The 18,772-nt window shown below is 47.4% G+C and overlaps 1 protein-coding gene across 3 annotated transcripts in view; it reads right to left on the bottom strand.

Annotated features, from left to right (window-relative positions):
* Positions 1-15,256, bottom strand: part of LYPLA2 (lysophospholipase 2) — a 43,241-nt gene extending 27,985 nt beyond the window's left edge. The window contains exon 1 of one of the 3 annotated variants that reach the window (XM_053267830.1): positions 15,090-15,256. The gene's annotated coding sequence lies outside the window, so the exon portion shown is untranslated. Of the gene's footprint in view, positions 1-14,558; positions 14,895-15,089 lie in introns of those variants that run through there. The other 2 variants (XM_053267828.1, XM_053267829.1) reach the window with 2 other exon arrangements.
* Between the last annotated feature and the right edge of the window lie 3,516 nt (positions 15,257-18,772).

Below are 18,772 nucleotides of genomic sequence, written 5' to 3'. Positions count from 1 at the left end.
TGTAATGTGCAAATTAGACATCGTTCATAACAGGAACTCAGTGTGGTAAGACAGACTGAATACCCAGACCAGGGGTGGGAAAACTTGGCCCTCCAACTGTTGTTGAACTACAACTCCCATCATTACATTGCGGCTGTGGATGATGGGATCTGTAGTTCAACAACAGCCCACCCCTGGCTAGACCCACATGATGCCACAAAATAGTTCAGCAGAGATGGAGCTATAGAATCAACGGCTTGTTCTGCCTTCTCATTTCTTTAGCAATTCCGTCAGCGGCAGAGGGAAGGAGAAAAATCCCTCAGGTTCCTGAAGGCCCAACGTGCTGGCAGTGTGCATACCCCTAAAGAACCATCCATTTCAGACAGGAAATTCCTGCTAATGTGACACATCCCTGGGGGAGGTAGCCATATTAGCGGTTGCAGCAGGCCCATCTTGCTCGATGTTAAGGTGTGATGGACCTGCAGCATGCACCTCAAAGAGCGGAGGAGGAAGAGGAAAGAGAGAGGGAGAATGTGACTGAGAATTCACATTCCCAGAAATTAGGTTTTAGAACAGGGCTTGACTAATCCCAAGCACCAGGGAGCCATGGCACCTAGAAATTTAACTGTGGCGCCTAGAGTAGAATATTCAGAGGCAGAGGCATTTAACAGAATCCTGTATTCGTATTATCTATAACCTTAATTTCTAAGGATGTTACCTGTAAAGGGGACAAAGAGAAGCCCATTCACTCTCCCACTTAGTCTATTAATTTTGTCAAGTGTCCACTGTCCGGCTCATACATTTTTGGGGCTGGCTCCTACTTCCCAAGAAACTCTGCCAAAGCTTGAGTTAGAGGAAATAAGCCTTCAGGACAGTGTTCTTCCCTGTAAGCCCTGGGGGCCAGTGGGAGCCCCCATCAACCCTCAGTGCGGCCTCCTGGCTAATTGTTTATTGGGCCTGTGCAAAGCTCCGGTTGAAGCTGAATACCCTGCATTGAGAAAAGTACAGTCCTCTGCAGAGGTCAGCACAGTGGGAAATGACTCACATTTCTTGCCAACGTGGCCCCCGCTTGAAAAACAGTGAAGCCCACTCCTTGAGGCGTTCTCTACCTGGAAAAGGTGACCACAGGCTGGAAGGTCAGTATTAGAGAAGCCAACACACTCCCACCTGAACCAACAGAAAGCTCCCATCTCCTTGGCAATCTTCCACGGCAAAGCAGAGGCTTGAAGGAGCAACTCTTGTGTTTCACTTCAAAAACACATCCCCAAGACACACCCTCTTGGCAAACATACACTCCGCCTCTCATCAGTTTTGCAAACACGCCAGCCATCAACAGTAGTCAAATTAGACATGCTGGAAGCTGCAGGGGGAACGGTTTTCTTAACAAGCCACAACCCCCTTGCCAAAAGAGTCTGGAGTTACTAACCCATAGAAGTACTTCCTAAGCCAGAAAGGGGAACATTGGTGGAGCAACCAGATTAAGAGAAAAATACAATCAACTTCCCTCCAGATTACAAAAACTTCCCTTCCTGGGATTCCTTCTTTGCCATTCACCTGGTCATCAGTGGCATTTACAATTCTGGCCTCCAATCAACAGATTTTATTGTATTTATATTATTTTATTTTTACATTTATATCCCACTCTTCTTCCAAGAAGCCCAGAGTGGTGTACATGGTTTATGTTTATCCTCACAACAACCCGGTGAGGAAGGTTAGGCTGAGAGAGAAGTGACTGGCCCAGAGTCACCCAATGAGTTTCATGGCTGGGCAGGGATTTGAACTTGGATCTCCCCATTCCTTGGTCCAGCACTCTAACCACTACACCACACTGGTCCCAGATACCACTGACATCCCTAGATGTCCTGAGATGGGAGGTGTTGATCAGAAAACCTCAGTGCAGGGCATTCTCAAACTTGGGTCCCCAGATGTTGCTGGACTACAACTCCCATCATCCCCAGCCCCAATGGCCAAAGGCAACTGATGGGAGTTGTAGTCCAGCAGCATCTGGGGACCCACGTTTGAGAACCCCCAGCCTTAGCACATGAACATCTCAAGGTGGAAGGAATAAGGAAAGGCTGAAGTTCAACCAATGTCGTCACTTGAGACAGCAGTTCTCAGACTTGAGCCCACAGTTGATGTGGGACCTTTGGCCATCGTGGCTGGAGATGACGGGAGTTGTGACATCGGCGGACACAAGTTTGAGAACTCCTGGATTAAGGAATCTTACGTTCCTACAGAGCTGGGGTCAGGAGCGTTTGAGAAGCTGTGTGCCAAGCTTGAACCAAAGCAGGCATCCCTGCCTTGCTAGACTTGCCCTGTCTCCATGAAGCTAGCCACACCCCCAGCCACTGGACTCCCCATCAGGCTGCAAGCCCCATGCTGATCGCCACCACGTCTTTTCTAGATGCATTCAGCACTGCTCTGCAGCCGGGAATAAGCATCGGTGGCTGGTCTTTCTCCCTACCCTTCGGCAAACCTTTGTGCTGGGAGAAGACAAAGCACAGAAGTCAGCTGATGGGAGAGAGTATTCATATAAGGGAGACTGGCTGCTAGGATGCCTGCTCTCTGCCTCCGACTGGCATGTGGTTGCTGGCTGCAGCAGGCCACGGACATCCAGGATCAGCTGCGGTGGGCTCTCTGGCTGGCTCTCTCTCACATGTGCTCAAGAGCGAGCGCCAGTCAGCCAGCGAGACCACTGCCGCTGATCCTGGATGTCTGCTGCCTGCTACAGCAGGCAGTGATATGCCAGCCAGAGTCAGGCAGCAAGCATCCTAGCAGTGTGAGTGCTGCTCAAAATCAGAGGAACGTAGGAAGCTGCCTTCTTGGCCATTGGTCCATCTAGCTCAGTATTGTCTACACCAGGGCTGCTCAACTTCAGCCCTCCTGCAGGTGTCGGCCTACAGTTCCCATAATCCCTGGGTATTGGCCACTGTGGCTGGGGATTGTGGGAGCTGTAGTTCAAACACAGCTGGGGGGGCTAAATTGAGCAGGCTTGGTCTACTGGCAGCGGCTTCTCTAGGGTGGCAGGCAGGAGTCTCTCCCAGCCCTTTCGGGACATGCTGCTAGGGAGGCAACGTGGAGTCTTCTGCATGCCAGCAGGCAGCTGCTCTTCCCAGAGCGGCCCCATCCCCTAAGGGGAACACCTTACAGTGCTCACATGTAGTCACCCCTTCAAATGCAAACCAGGGCAGAACCTGCTTCCCAATGGGGACAGTTCATGCTTCCTACCACAAGGCCAGCTCTCCTCCCATCACTTTGCGTGCCACTTTTGAGCCTGTAGTTTGCTGACCCCTGCTATACAGCCTACGGTCAATTTACTGCATTATATTGCCTTTTCTGCTAATGCACTCAAAGCAATTCACTCAAAGAAAATACTAAAACAAGACATATGGCCCGGCAGACAAAACAACAAAAGGAGATGAACGAACTCGGGCTGCCGATGGCCCAAGATTCTCTGCTGCAGCTGATCTCCCCAACCCAGGGCATAGAGGAACAGCAGGGGCCACCCTCAAGCCACCATTCAGGGACTGGGAAACCCACCAGGTCCAACGGCAACAAGTCAAGGCCGTCCGTTCAGCCACTGCACCGCTCTGGAGTGCTGCTGCGGGTCAGAGACGGGATAAGCATGGAGGACGTTTATGCAGAGATGGGCCTTCAACGTCTCTCCCCACTCGCTGCAGAACGCCCGACTGTTCCCTGCAACCTTGAACACGCCAAGTTCTGCAGACGACACCCAACTCCATGCTCTCCCCTCCCGCTCGCTTCCCCGGGCTTGCCAATTCCTAGCGGAGGGTGCGCACCTCTTTGAGGAGGGTCCCCCCCCCCCCGCAACACTCTGCTAAAAAGCCTCGGGAGGCACCAGGTAAGGGCAGAGAGGGCGCCACTCGCAACGGTGGCTGCGAGGGGGCTCGTGGCTGGGACTGGCAGCCCAACCGCAGAAGGGTTAAAAGGAGCTTTTCCCTACCTCCGAGCCATCTGTAAAGGACAAGGCTATTTATATAATTGCTGATAACAATGCAGCAACACGAGGAAGAGTCAAGGGCCCGCAGTGCCTCGGTTGCCATTGGAGCCGTGCTGACGCAACGAACAATGGGGAAGAGAGAAGGTCCAGGGGCCACCAGCCTGGAGGCGACTAGGACCACTAAGGGCGGGCGGGCAGCAAGCCGTGTCCAAGTTGCCCGCTTATCAGCCAACCTACTGCAACCCACGCCACGCAGCACAAGCCTCAGATCACCTCTACGCCCCTTGCCGGGATCACTGCCATCAGATCACTCAACAGTCACAGCTGGTCACCCTGGCAATTTGCAAAGGGCTGTGGCTGCCTGCAAACATATGGAACGCGCCAGGGCTTGACAAATCCCAGGTGCCAGGGAGCCATGGCGCCTAGAAATTTAACCGTGGTGCTGAAACTAGGATAGTCAAAGGTAGAGGTATTTCATAAATGCTTTATTTGTCCCGGGGAGCCCCATGTCTGGCCCAAGAAGGTTACCTGTAAAAGGGATAAAGAGAAGTCCGTTTGCCCTCCCCCTCCACAATGTCCATCACTACATCCGGTAATTTTGTCAAGTGTCCGTTGTCTGGCTTCCCTATTTCGGGGCTGGCCTCCTAGATCCAACGTAAGTTGGTCAAGCTCTTGAACAGACACTTCAGCAACTTGAGCATCTTATCAAGTTTCTAGCCCTCATGTAAGTAAGGGGGGGAATTGTGGTTCTGGTTTCCTCTGCAAGTTGAAAACACATTGTAAAACAGACAATAAGGGAAGCCAAAATGAGTCTCACAGGTTAAAGGCAACAGGAAGTCTCCACTGGTGCATGTGCCAGTCACATCCACCTCCCCACAGCAGGGCTGCACACCATCAACCCTCCAGCTGCTGTTGGACTACAACTCCCATCATCCCTGAGTATTCCCGCCACAGTGGCCAGTAATGGGAGCAATCCAACAACAGCTCGAGGGTGGCAGTTGCACAGTCCTGCCCTACCCTCTTTTTCCCAAGAGCCTCACAAAGGAGTTCGACACAAAAATCCCCACTGTGTGACATATATCCTCCTCTAAAACAAAAAAAAGTGAACAAGTAGGCTGCTAGTTGACCCATCCATTTGCACAAACGTATCCCGCTTGCAGGATTCGGGGTTTTTAAATACAGGAATTTGGAGCTCCACCTCACAGGGCAGTCTACCTCACAACAGGGCGAAGTCACTACTTAGGAGTATAGGAAGCTGCCTTATACCGAGTCAGACCATTGGCCCATCTAGCTCAGTATTGTCTACCCAGACTGGCAGCGGCTTCTCCAAGGTTGCAGGCAGGAATCTCTCTCAGCCCTATCTTGGAGATGCTGCCAGGGAGGGAACTTGAAACCTTCTGCTCTTCCCAGAGCGGCTCCATCCCCTGAGGGGAATATCTTACAGTGCTCACACATCAAGTCTCCCATTCATATGCAACCAGGGCAGACCCTGCTTAGCAAAGGGGGCAAGTCATGCTTGCTGCCACAAGACCAGCTCTCCTCAAGTAACCTTACCTGAGTGATCTTTGGGTTTTTGTTTTGTTTTATCGTTCCCCCCCCCACCCCATTACATGTTGGCTCTCTGCATATGGTATGCTGTGGCATAGATTGCGTTTGGTGGGAGCCTTTGTGCAGCCGGGGGAGACTGAAAGGAACCAGGTGAACCTCTGGCCAGACCCACTCTAGGGGGAAATATCTTGAGGCAGGTTTCAAGAGTGTGCAGCAGTCAGGGCTTACTCACACTGTTGCACTTCCCGTCTCCTAGTCCTAGCTTGGAAGGTGCTGAGCCTCCATAGGCCTGGGAATGGGACTGGAGCTCAGGGGTAGAGCATCACTCCCTGGCAGCATCTCCAGGTAGGGCTGGGAAAGACCCCTCCCTGAAACCTCTGAGAGCTGCTGCCAGTCTGTGCAGACAATACTGAGTTAGATAATGGTCTGGCTCAGTATAAGGCAGTTTTCTATGTCCCTATGCCTTTCGGCCCAGCTCTTGACCTCCCCACTGAAACTACCAAAGCAGGTCTCACGTGCAGCTAAGCCCTATGGCTCTGATCAGCCCAGAGGTCACAAACACAAGCTTACCACTACATTCCATACGTGAACAACTGCTATCAGATTCGTAATAATCTGCCCGAAAACTGAGTGGGATCAGCAGCTGCCAGACATGTTTATCCAAGATCAGCATTAAATACCTTTGGAGCCTAATCAAAAATATCTGATCACACAATACAACATTCAAGGCCAGAACTGCATAGAGGCAAAGATCAGGGCCACAATTCAGTTGAGTCTGGGGCCCTGAAGCTCACACAAAGCAATGGAAGGAAGCATGCCTAATTCTGTATTGGGCTGTGTCATTTAAATGGCTCTCTTTACACAAACAAGAGACATTTGTATAAGAAACTGAAAGGCGGGGATAGAAAAGGTTGGAGTTTTTGTCCTCAAGGATAAGAACTATGTGAAAGATTCCTCCCTCTATAGTTAAGAACCACCACCTACTCCTCCCAAATTCACTGCATGGTCTCTCATTGGCAAGGGGCAGGCTGAGAGTGTCAACTGAACTTTAACCTTAAACGACTTTTGAAAACTCACCTGTTTTATCAAGCTTTTAGTTTCTGGTGTTTTAAAGTTTTATTTATGGTAATTTTAATTTTATATTATTTTTCGGTTTTAGTTGCTGTTTGGTTAGCTTGCAAACTGCTCTGAGATTTTCTATAGGGTGGTATATAAATACAACAAATAACTATAACTATCTATAACTATACTTACCAAAATAAAAATAAAATTAAAAAACCTACCCTGGCAGGGCAGAAAAACATCCACATTCGATGTTGATATACAACAACAAATATTTATATACCGCTTTTCAACAAATGTTTCCAAAGCGGTTCGCACAAAGAAATAATAAATCAATCAGTAAGATGGCTCCCTGTCCCCAAAGGGCTCACAATCTAAAAAGAAACATAAGACAGACACCAGCAACAGTCACTGGAGGTCCTGTGCTGGGGCTGGATAGGGCCAGTCACTCCCCCTGCTAAATAAAGAGAATCACCACATTTAAAAGGTACCTCTTTGCTGTTAGCAGGAGATATCTCAGTCTGGTATACCCTTTCACTCCTACACAAGGTAGCCTAGAAAAATGCCACACTGGCACCCAGCTGTCTAGGGATGGGGCCCTAGTTCAGGGGCATGCAGAAGCTCCCAGGTTCCATCCCTGGCAGCATCTCCAGGAAGGTCTGGGAAGACCTCCTGTCTGCAACCCTGGAGAACTGCTGCCACTCAGTGTAGACCATGGCAGCACAATTTCAGTCCGCCTGCAGGTGCTGGACTACAACCCCCATAATCCCCGACTACTGGCCACTGTGGCTGGAGATGATGGGAGTTGTAGTCCAAAACCAACAGGAGGGCCAAAGTTGTGCAGTCCAGGTGTAGATCATACAGAGCTAGATGGTTCAACCATCTGATTCAATATAAGGCAGTTTCCTATTTTTAGTGTGACTGCATGTGAATGCTGTGTGACATGTCCCTTCAGGGATGGGAGCACAGCTTAGTGGTGCCGCATCTACATGCTTGCAGGCAGAAGGTCCCAGGTTCACTCCCTGGCAGCAACCCCAGGTAGGGCTGGGAAAGATTCCCTGTCTGAAACCTTGGAGAGCCACTGCCAGTCAGCGTAGACATTACTGAGCTAGATGGACCAAGGGTCTGACTCGGTAGAAGGCAGCTTCCTGTGTAGGTTTCACACATTATACCAGATCAGAAGCTTCATTAAAAACAGAAAGAAAATAGTATTTTGCATAGGTCCATCTATCCCTAGCATTCCAGTTGTCCTTCATCTGGGGGATATCAGAACATTCAGGAGACAACCACAGATTTGGAGAAATGGAACAAGCCAGTCAAACCTAAAGATTAAGGCGGGGAGACATTTTACAGGACCTCACACTAGGCCAATAACTGAATTAGCTGGGTAGTTTAAGAATAATTAAAAAGGGGAGAGCTTGACTTGAATTTAGGACTACTCTGCACTTAACGTAGATTTACAGCATCACTAAAATGGGTTCCCTTACCAAAGTATTGGAAGACAGCTAGCACAACCAATTTTTTAGAAGGAATCCAGCAAACTATAGTCCAATTAGCCTCACTGCTGTCCTGGTACACTGGGGGAAAGCCTTGTTAGGGCTAGAATTTTTAAATATATAGAGGAAGGAGCCTTGCTGAGGATCAGCATGGCTTCTACAAAGAGTGGTCTTGCCTCAACACTTTTTCAGAATGCACCGAGGAAGTCAAACATCTGGATAAAGAGGACCTGCTAAGCATATAGTTTTATCAAAAGCATTGAGGAAGTCATTATAAAACCCCTCAACAAAGGTTCCTAAGAAAAGTTCGCAGTCATCAGATAAGTACAGATCCTCTAATTGATAGGTTAACCAGTTTAAAAAACAGGAAACAGACAGAAGAAATGTATTGTCAGTGTTCACAATGGTGGGAAGTAAACTAGCCCCCCTGAGTTCTGAATGCTGTTAATTTTGCTATTCATAAATTATCTGGAATTAGGCTGAATGAAGTCACTGCGGAAGAACTCACATTATTTAAGATGGTAAAATCCCAACAGAAGAAACTGAAAACAAAACAGCAAGTTATCATAATCACATTATAAAAATCAGCTACAATTGGAATGCTGTGCATCTTTCGAGTTGCGCCATCTGCAAAACAAAACCACAGAACTGGGGAAAGGCACATAATTATCAACAAAACTAAGGAGATTGAGGCAGGCCTTGACAAATTTTCTTTAGATCTAGGAGACAGCCAATAAATTTAGGCGCCAGGCTATGGACACTGGACAGTGTTCCCAGACTCCGTGACAGACATTGTGGGGCAAGGGTAAATAGGTTTCTCTGCATCCTCTTTACAAGTAAGATACTTAGAACAGAAACAGAGCTGCTTGAGGCTGGGACAAAGATTTATTAAATAGCCACTCCCTCTGAATATAAGATCCATCTTATTTGTTTGTTATTTCTCAGTGTAAACCGCCCTGAGCCATTTTTGGAAGGGCGGTATAGAAATTGAATGAATGAATGAATGAATGAATGAATTAATTAATTAATAGCCTAGTCCAGGCGCCATGGCTTTCTGGTGCCTGGGATTTGTCAAGGCCTGGAGTGGGGCATCAGCAATGACTAAGGGAAGACACAGTAGGGGTTTATAAAACTACTACGTGGGTGTATGCATCTGTCTCCTTCTCATATAATACCAGAAATTTGAGGCAACTTAAATGAAGTAGATCAGGGCATGGCAAATCCCAGGCACCAAGGAGCCATGGCACCTAGAAATTTAACCATGGTGCTTAGCAATAGCACTTACATTTATATACCGCTTTATAGCTGGAAGCTCTCTAAGTGGTTTACAATGATTTAGCATATTGGCCCCCAACATTCTGGGTACTCATTTTACCGACCTCGGAAGGATGGAAGGCTGAGTCAACCTTGAGCCCCTGGTCAGGATCGAACTTGTAACCTTCTGGTTACAGGGCGGCAGCTTTACCACCGCGCTCACCAGGGGCTTAGACTAGGATACTCGAAGGGTTATTTAATAAAACCTTTATCTGTCCCAAGCAGCCCTGTTCCTGATCAGATACATTACTTGTAAAGGGGATAAAGAGAAGCCCATTTACCAACACCCTTCACAATGTCGGTCACCAACGTCTAGTAATTTTGTCAAGTGTCAGGTGTCAAGTATTTGGCTCCTCCTGGGCTGGCTCCGAGATCCAAAGATAATTTGTCAAGGCCTGAAGTGGATTGAGAGTAGTTGCAAGACAGAAGAGAGGAAGAACTTCTCACTCTGTCCGTAGCTTTACAGAATTCAGTGCCAGGGAAAATGGTGATGGCCACTAGTTTAGATAACTTTGAAAAACCAACTGGACCAGTTCATGGAGGATAGGTTTTCGCAAGCTGGCGATAACCTCTTTGTTCAGAATACCAGCTGCATGGGGTAAACCGCAGGACCAACATATTCTGCTTGTGATTGCCCTGAAGCATCTGGCGAGTTGCACTTGGAGACAGAAAGCTGGACCAAGTCCACAAGACAAGTCCTTATGTCCTGCACTCCTTTATGAGAGTGATAGCTTCAAACAGATTGGAGGGAAGGAAGCATTCCTTGCCCATTTCTGAGTGAAGGGTGGGAGGAAGCAAGCTGTTCAAATGGTGAATGGGATTTCATTTGTGCTCTCTTGCTCATTCTCTATTAACAAAGGGAAGCCATGCAATATTAATCATAATGCTTGTTCAGTAATGACAGCACTCTCGGCGCTCAGCATGCTGCAGACAAAGACAGCCCCAACACACAATGTGCTCCCAAATACACACACAGCAAGTGTTGCCTTTGGATTGTTTCTAAGGCCAACACGGCTACCTGGACTTTTTGTCTGCTAGCACAAAGAGGTGTCCCCAGCTCCTCTGGAACAGTATGTCACCAGCAGATGTTCGCTTGGAATCGAGGGCAATTTTTAAATCTTTATTTTGCCCATATTGGTTAGTCTTTCCCTGGATTTCTTAGCCAAGAGCAGCACAGGAAAAGCAAGGGGCAGCACCAAAAACTGAGTTAAAAAAGCTAAAATAGATGAGTGAAGGAAATGTATTTAATGTAAAATCCCAACACATTTTGAGCATGCGCTCTTCATCAGGGGACTACATACACTCAAAACACATTGGAATTGTGTATTAAATAGATTTTCTGCACCTATCTTTTCTTTTTTTGGCTATAGCCAAAAGGATCTCCAATGGTTCTTCCACTGTTCATCTTTTTCATAGGTAAGGAAATACCAAATTTCATTTGAGGTGTATCAACCTACAAGCTAAAGGATGTTCACAAATCAACTCCCCACACCCATTAAGTTGTCCCGATGTCTGCAGCCTTTTGTTCAGGACAAAAAGACTTAAAGGCTTCCTAACACAATGTACAATCAACTGATGGAATTCTCTACCCCCAGAAGTGGTGATAGCCTGCAACTTAGATGGCTTTTAAAGATACAAACATGGAGGATACGCTAAGCAACAGCTACTGATCACAACAAAATGCCCATGTTCAGAGGCAGTATAACTCTGCTCCAGGTGGTGGAGACAGACAAAAGGAACCTGCCTTAAACTACTGGTCCATCTGGCTCAGTATTGTCTACTACACTGACTGGCAGTGGCTCTCCAAGATTACAGGCAGGAGTCTCTCTCAGCCCAGCCGGAGATGGCAGGGAGTGAACCTAGGATCTTCTGCATGCTGCTCTCCCACTGAGCTATGGCCCCATCTTACAGCACTCCCATGTAGTCTCCCATCCAAATGAACACCAAGACAGACCCTGCTTAGCAAAGGGGACACTTGCTACTCCAAGACCAGTTCTCCTCCCCAGGATAGGGCTGTTGCTTTATGCCCCACCTGGGAACACAGAGGCATGGACTAGGAGGGCCTTGATACAGGAAGGCTGTTATCCAGGTATAGCGGTCAGAGTGCTGGACTAGGACCGGGGAGACCCGAGTTCAAATCCCCATTCAGCCATGATACTAGCTAAGTGACTCTGGGCCAGTCACTTCTCTCTCAGCCTAACCTACTTCACAGGGTTGTTGTGAGAATAAACTTAAGTATGTAGTAGACCGCTCTGGGCTCCTTGGAAGAAGAGCGGAATATAAATGTGAAACATAATAAAATAAATCTAGATATATAAAGATCATCTTCAACGGATGCCCATTACCTGTTCTTCAACATCTGGCTCTGCTTGATCAATTCATATACAAGTCACTCCGGACTTCCCCCTCCTTTTTTTCTTGAACATCCTTTGCCAACCTCCTCTAACACATGTGGTGAGTAAAATTGCCACCCTCAAGATTCAGAGTAGGAAGTTCAGTAGGACTCAACTTTGAGTAAACATGTTTATGATCAGGCTACAAGTGAAGAGGTCTGATTCAGATGCTCAGTGTCATGGACTATTTAACACCACCGAAGCTCTAACTGCTGCCCAGTGGGTGTGCATATGAATCCTCCTTCCTCAAAGCACACTCCTTTTCCAATCTTACTGATGCCGAAAAAAAATTGAATATGTGACAACACTTCTGATGCCCAATACACTGACCAATACAATTATGGCTGGGGGTGATGGGAGTTGTAGTTCAACAACAGCTGGAGAGCCAAGATTGCCTTCCCCAGCCTGAGAATAAGAGATCTCAACATATAACCACAGTCTACCCGGCAGGGCACTTGCTTGGAACACAGATGGTACAACGTGTATATTAATTATTTGCAAGAGTGGCTAAAATAAATAAGCGGAGGCTGAAAGATGCAATGGATTTCCAACCAAGATGTAGTGACAGTAAGGTTTTGAGGGAGGACTAGAAGTGTGAGCACTGGAAGATATTCCCCTCAGGGGATGGAGCCACTCTGGGAAGAGCAGAAGGTTCCAAGTTCCTTCCCTGGCAGCATCTCCAAGATAGGGCTGAGAGAGATACCTGCCTGCAACCTTGGAGAAGACGCTGCCAGTCTGTGCAGACAATACTGAGCTAGATAGACCAGTGGTCTGACTCAGTATATATGGCAGCTTCCTATGTTCCTATCACTTAGACACAGGCCTGATTGACTTACACCCCCCAGCTGTTTTTGAACTACAACTCCCATAATCCCCAGCCACATAGCCAGGGATTATGGAAGCTATAGGAGGGTGGGCCTTTCCTAATAAGGGGAAAAGCCTGGGGAAATCAAAACAAAAGGACCAATCGAGAGGTCTGGGCGGAAACTACACTCATAACCACCTAAAGAAAAGAAAGCTTTTTCTTTAGTTTGTTCTGGCCCAAGAGTGCCCCGAGGAAGCAGTTGGGTTGGCTAAGAAGCTGCTGGGGAAATAGGAGGCCACAGCCTGGAGAAAGCAAGAAAAACCCTCCCTGTGAGTAGTAGGACTAGTTCATGGATAGGGACCAGTTCAGTTAGACATGTGAGATAAGTTATTTTCCTTTAGGGAGTTGCTTGAATCTGAGTTGCCTGGTTAATGAGAAACTTCTCTCTCTCGAAATTTGCTCTGTGAAAAGATAATTGTTCTTACTTCCTACCTATTTCTTTTAATCTGATAATAAACCCTTGTTGGTGAAGTGCGCAGTTCTTCCTTTTGGGTCTGCCTTTAATTACACACCTCTGGAGGCCTAGAGAATGCTCAGCTCCTTCTAGGAAGGGCTTTGCCACTTTACGCCCCAGTAATCTTACATGGAAAAATTAAGTTTGTTCCATACTAAATAAAGTGGATGGTGGCAGCCTACTGTGAATCTCTTAAAAGTCAAGGATTCACCCCAGTGAACTCCCCCTCTGGCTCTCTAAGACCTCTCTAGATTTCCCCTATTATGATGATGATGATGATGTTGTTGTTTACACAGTCAGACAGGTGTTATTGACGGGTTTGTTTTATCCAGACATCGAGTCCTTCCCATGGACCTGGGAACTGAGTCCTTCCCAAGGACCTATTATTATTATTATTGTTGTTGTTATTATTTACATTTATCTCCCGCTCTTCCTCCAAGGAGCCCATAAGTACTACATACTTATGTTTCTCCTCACAACAACCCTGTCAAGTAGGTTAGGCTGAGAGAGAAGTGACTGGCCCAGAGTCACCCAGTGAGTTTTATGGCTGAATGGGGATTTGAACTCGGGTCTCCCCGGTCCTAGTCCAGCATTCTAACCACTACACCACACCCTAAGTATGTCCATTCGACCAGAGAGACTACCTGCTTGCTTTGCCTTTACCGCAGTCCTCTCTTTAGTCGACACTGTGGATGGACAAGACTGTCCCATCCAGACTGAGGACAGCATCCCTCCAGTGGCTATTGCTGGTGTCTACCTTATGTTTCTTTTTAGGCTGCAAGGCCTTTTGGGACAGGAAAGCATCTTTATTTTCCTCACACAAATTGCTGAGAGAATATTGTTGAAAAGTGGAATATAAATATCCGTAGTAGTAGTAGTAGTAGTCTTCTTCTGGACTACCCCTCAAGCATCACACTCATATCCCACACACAGATCATCCAGTGATGCACATCCTGGTTTGTCTGACACTCACACCTATATCACATACCCCATCATTGGATGCAGACTCAATGGTTTGTCCAAGTTCATTCTCCGCTTGCTTTGCAGCCTCCCACCACAAACACCTGCCCCACTTCCACTGCAAAGCCCGAGGCCAGTTCAGTCACCCTAACCCTCTTTCTTTCCCGCTACAACACAACGCAGCGGCATCTCAACCTGTTCCAATGGGAAGCCACAGGTGGACTCAGATCATCCATAGCAGCCCCTTTCCTACCCTTTCATCGCAGCCCACACAGGTTTACACCCCTGTTATCCCCCATTCCACACCTATTCTTCCTTTGGATCTCCCAGACTGCAGAGGAAAAGAAGGTCCTCCTGTAGTTCATGAGCCACTTTTCCTTAAGAGGAAACTTTGGCAGGTGCAGCTCACTCGCAGCAGGCTTACCCTCCTCCACAAGAGGACTCAGACCATCAGTAGCAGCCCCTTTCCTACCCTCCCATCGCAGCCCACCCAGGTTTCCCTCTCTCTGTTCACAACCCACCTTACCTCCCAATCCACAGTTATTCTCCCTTCGGATCTCTCCGTCTCCCAGAGTGCAGAGGGGAGGAAGGTATTCCTGTGCATTTAGCAGTTTTCCTTCAGGCGGAGCTCTGGCAGGTGCAGCTCACTCATGGACGGGGGAATGTGTGTGCAGAATGGCCACCAACCCCCCACCCCACCCCGAATCTCCTCGTGCACACCACTCTCCAGAGCCTCGTGCCCTGCACCTCCTCTGCAGCCGGCTTAGCCTGCCTCCATTTCCTAAACCTGAGACCCCCTGGCCTGGGGATCCAGCCTCCCACTCCCCACAGCAGTCACCAAGGGAGGCTTCCACCCCCTCGCCTCCAGGGGGGCTGCTGCACCTCCACGCCACACCCTCCCGCGGGCTCCTCGCCCATCCCCCCCAGGGCTCTGCGAGCCCCCCCCGCCAAGCCCCTTCTCGCAGGCCTTGCCCCCCGCCCCACTAGCCCCCCTGGACCCCCTGCAGCTCATTCCCGGCACAGGACTCGCCCCCCGAGTCTCTCCCCACTTCCTCACCTCTTTCTCGCCGTCTCTTTCTGTCTACCCGGCTTCTGACTCAGTCAGTCTCGAGCTCGAGAGCCCGCCCCGGAACTTCCGCCGCCAGGCCGCACGCGGTGGGCGGGTCCGCCCAGCGGTCTGTGTGTGTCCAGACTGCCGGAAGTGGCGGGGAACGCACCCCCCCTCCCACGCTTGTACGGAATCCGGAAGGGGGAAGAGGTGAGGAGACCACAAGGGGGCGGCCATGTTGGCTTGCGGTTATATGGTGACATATATAGTTGATAATTCAGTCTCTCTCTCTCTCTCTCTCTTTTAGGTTTAAACGAACCATGAAAGCCGCACCGTGTTGTATTTTCATGCTTGCTTGAGTTATGGCAAGGGCAGCCCGTTAGTGTTTCTTGTTGCCAGTTCTTGAGAGGTTATCACAGTACGGAGGCTTTGGTCTCGAGTTATTAGTGAACTGCCTTCATTTTTATATTGCCAATCTTTGCAATAATTGTATTGCAATAATTTTTATATTGCTAATTATGAAGTAAACAGCAACGTTGGTGTTACCGATTGCTACTTTCGCACTCAAAACAAAATACAATACAAAACAGCCAGTCTGTGAAGACAATACTGAGCTAGATAGACCAAGGGTCTGACTCAGTATATGGCAGCTTCCTATGTTACAGCGGCAGCAGTAGTATTGTTTGCAGTAGTGCTCCATTGTACCTATTTCATAGGAACACAGGAAGCTGCCATATACCGAGTCAGACCACAGGTCCATCTAGCTCAGTATTGTCTTCACAGACTGGCCGTGGCTCCTCCAAGGTTGCAGGCAGGAGTCTCTCTCAGCCCTATCTTGGAGATGCTGCCAGGGAGGGAACTTGGAACCTAGATGCTCTTCCCAGAGTGTATCTCCATCCCCTGAGGAGGAGATCTTACAGTCCTCACAGTGCTCACACATCAAGTCTCCCATGCATATGCAACCAGGGCAGACCCTGCTTATTTATTATTAAAATTTTTATACTGCCCTTCCAAAAGGCTCAGGGCGGTTTACATTAAAACAACATTAAAATCAATTAACAATTAAAACAGAAGTTATAAAAATTCATAAAACAATAATTAACAATTAAAACATCATAAAACACCAATTAAATAGCCAAAACAATTTAAAAACAAGTTTTAAAAAGCTAAGAAAGCTTGGTTGAAGAGATGTATTTTCAGAAGTTTTTTTAAAAATGCCAGAGATGGGGAGGATCGTATCTCAGCAGGGAGCGAATTCCACAATCTCAGGGCAGCGACTGAGAAGGCCCGTCTCTGTGTAGCCACCAAACGAGTTGGTGGCAACTGGAGATGGACCTCCTATTGGCAGCCAGTGCAGTTCCATCAACAGAGAAGTAATGTGGTCTCTCCAAGATGATCCAGAGATCAGCCTGGCTGCCACATTCTGAACCAACTGAAGTTTCCGGACTACGTACAAAGGCAGCCCCACGTAGAGCACATTACAGAAGTCAAGTCTGGAGGTTACCAACAAATGTACCACTGCTTTGAGGTCTGCTTAGCTAAGGGGACAAGTCATGCTTGCTACCACAAGACCAGCTCTCCTCCTGGTTTCAAGCTCCCTATGGTTGCATAAGGTGGTTGTTGCAGTATGTCCTGAATTTGTGTTTGTTTGCCACTTCCCTGTTGACTGTGCCAAGTCAGCTGTTACAGTTCAGACCATCTCATAGAAGTATCTGGCAGCCGGGCTCCCAATACACACTGCATTTGGAAATGGTAACATTGTAAGGAAGAGGAGAGCGGGTTTTGTGGTAGCAAGCGTGACTTGTCCCCTTAGTGAAGCAGGGTCCATCCTGGTTGCTTATAAAAGGGAGACTAGAAGTGTGAGCACTGTAAGATATTCCCCATCAGGGGATGGAGCCATTCTGGGAAGAGCAGAAGGTTCCAAGTTCCCTCCCTGGCAGCATCTCTAAGATAGGGCTGAGAGAGATTCCTGCCTGCAACCTTTGAGAAGCTGCTGCCAGTCTGTGAAGACAATACTGAGCTAGATAGACCAATGGTCTGACTCAGTATATGGCAGTTTCCTATGTCTGATCCTCCCCTTTTTACCCCTCCTGATCTATTGTGGTCCATTGTATCTGGGCACGCACTATGGTTCTGTAAAGAAACACCCCAAGTCTAAAAATATATATTCTGGCATCTCACCAATGGTCTGACTCAGTATATGGCAGCTTCCTATGTCCTTCCTGTGAGAGGAATGTAACTCTGAAGTTAACATTCTACACCTCTTTGGCCACAAGGCATTCCACAAAACCTCAGAGAAATCAGCTGGATGGCCACCACAAGTGTGAGAGTTTCATAGGAAAATGCACTATTTTGCTCCCACAAGAGGGTTGGATAGCTGGAGCATTGCCATTCAAGCCACTTCCACATTTTATTCTGGATATACGGTGGTTTTAAAAACACAAGGTGGGAATATAACAAACATTTTGAAAACAGAAGCACAAAAAGCAGGAAATGCTGTGGCTAATTGTTGAGTGTACACTTGGTAATAATACATTGCTTGGTGATACATAAAAGTGTATTTACTTAAAAGTGGCTGGTTAGCAGGCAACACTGCTAGCAATTCCAAGGCCTTTAGTGCTTTATATAATTCACATGGAATGCACACTGCTGTAAGGTATGGCCGTGGCCACTAATTTAGATGGTGTAATCCTCTTTATTAAAAGAAATTCATGGATGACAGGACAACAGTTATTAGCCATAGTAACTAAAGGCACTCTAGTATTCATGGGCAATGAAACTTTTGAGTGCTAGGGAAATGCAGCAGAGGGGGGTTATTGTTGCTCCCTATATTTCTTCCTCCCACACTATCCTGTATTCCTAAGTGTTGGGACTAGAAATCATTTTTAGCATCATGTGATAAACTATACTTTCCCTTTCCTGCCCTCAATACTGACAGCATCCCATAACTCTTGCCGTTTCCATACTAAAGTTTATATCCGACATTGCTAGTACTCTTCAACATTTGTCTTGTGCCAGCAATGCACCTAGTATACTAAAGCTGAAATCCTCTGCAAGCTTTCCTTGGAATAAGCCTCACTGAACACATGAAGTAAACTGTGGAGGATTGCACTGTAAGAGAAGTCCAATTCAGACATTATGCTGCATGAGTATACAAATGTCAGTATACTGGCACATGTTTGTATGAATGACTGTACCTGTGATCATTTTAAAAGTGAAACTGGATATAGGCCCTTCAAATACAAGGTGCTGGTTATAACCTATAAAGCCCTAAACAGCTTAGACCCTGGGTATTTATGAGAACGTCGTCTTCGCTATGATTCCCACCGCCCATTAAGATCATCTGGAGAGGTTAGTTTACAGTTGCCACCGGCTCGTCTGGTGGCTACTCAGGGACGGGCCTTCTCTGTTGCTGCCCCGAGGTTTTGGAATGCGCTCCCTGTTGAAATAAGAGCTTCCTCATCTCTAACAACTTTTTAAAAGTCAATTAAGACACATTTGTTCACACAGGCTTTTAATTAGATTTACAGTTTTAATATTTTTAACTTGTTTTAAGTTTTAAATTGTTTTAATGTTTAAATTTTATTTTGATTGTTTTTACTGTGAACTGCCCAGAGATGCAGGTTTTGGGTGGTACCGAAATCTGTTAATAAATAAATGCATGATACAGATAGGAAGTGTACTTCTGTACC

Source organism: Hemicordylus capensis, chromosome 7, assembly GCF_027244095.1.
Source record: "Hemicordylus capensis ecotype Gifberg chromosome 7, rHemCap1.1.pri, whole genome shotgun sequence".
Lineage (NCBI taxonomy): Eukaryota > Metazoa > Chordata > Lepidosauria > Squamata > Cordylidae > Hemicordylus > Hemicordylus capensis.
This window is presented reverse-complemented; position numbering and strand designations above follow the sequence as displayed.